This window comes from Trichechus manatus, unplaced genomic scaffold (genome assembly GCF_000243295.1).
Source record: "Trichechus manatus latirostris isolate Lorelei unplaced genomic scaffold, TriManLat1.0 scaffold00065, whole genome shotgun sequence".
NCBI classification, from domain to species: domain Eukaryota; kingdom Metazoa; phylum Chordata; class Mammalia; order Sirenia; family Trichechidae; genus Trichechus; species Trichechus manatus.
This window is the reverse complement of record NW_004444001.1, coordinates 5,009,656-5,010,891: the sequence shown is the minus strand read 5'-3', so window position 1 is coordinate 5,010,891 and position 1,236 is coordinate 5,009,656.

Sequence of the window (1,236 nt, the reverse complement as noted above, 5' to 3'; positions counted from 1 at the left end):
GTCGATTCCAATTCATAGCAACCCTGTAGGACAGAGCATAACTGCCCCATAGGGTTTCCAAGGAACAGCTGGTGGATTCGAACTGCTGAGCTCTTAGCCGCTGTGCCACCAGGGCTCCTCTAGACCACCAGGACAACTAGGGCCAGACTGGTGAGGGACTTGTCAGAACAAAAGAGTAAGACAGTGGCAAAGGGAAGACTGAATCTTGTGACCTTATCCAAGTAAGGAAAAGGCAACTGAAAAGGACTGGTACTAAAAGGAAGTCAGAAAAAGATTATTTTGCAGGACATTCTTTAAACAGATGTATATGGAAAGGAGTCCCTGGGTGGTACAAATGGTTAAGTGCTCAACTACTAACCAGAAGGGTGGCCATTCAAATCCACCCAGAAGCACCTCAGAAGAAAGGCCTGGCAATCTGCTTCCAAAAGGTCACAGCCTGGAAAACCCTACGGAGTGCACTTCTACTCTGCACACGTGGGGTCACCATGAATTGGAATCAACTCAACAGGAACTAACAACCACTATAATTCTGTACCAAGCCCGTGCTGATTGAAAGGAGAAACATGAAGTCCACACAAGAGGAAAAGGACAAAGCAGTGGAGGTGACAGTTCCCAGAAGAGGGGACATTAAGTAGCCAAGGCCTTCTCAGAGCATAAGCAGAGCGTTCTTAAAGTGCATAGCATACAGATGATTCTCGAAAGCAACACTACACACGAAAACACATAATGAAGAAAAACAAATGCACATAGGGAAGGTGTTCAGTATTAATCTTCCAATTTAGTTACCCCTGGAAGCAAGGCCATGTCCTACCCTCCTCATGACTTCTCCTGGGAACACAAGGTCATGTGGATCTACGTCGAAGACTATTTCTGCGGTGAGTTAGCAGAATGCATTGAAATGGGGACGCCACAGATTAACACTTTTTTTCATCCTCCAGTAAAATTATTCACAGTTGTGATAAATATTGGTGCTTAGTCAAATATTTTTGCTCTCCAGCCCCTACTCCAGGCATGTGCTAGATTGGACTTCCTGGCTACTTGTATTTGGGTGGGGCCATGTGACTAAAGAGCTGAGGGTAGAAGCTGAGTCCTGGTCTGCAGCATTTCATTGCCAGAACCAAATTCTTGTTCCCTTTAGCACAGCAATTGTCAACGTTTAACCAGTTGCCTTTGAGTCGATGACAACTCATGACAATACCATGTGTCAGAGTAGAACTGTGCTCCGCAGGGTATTCA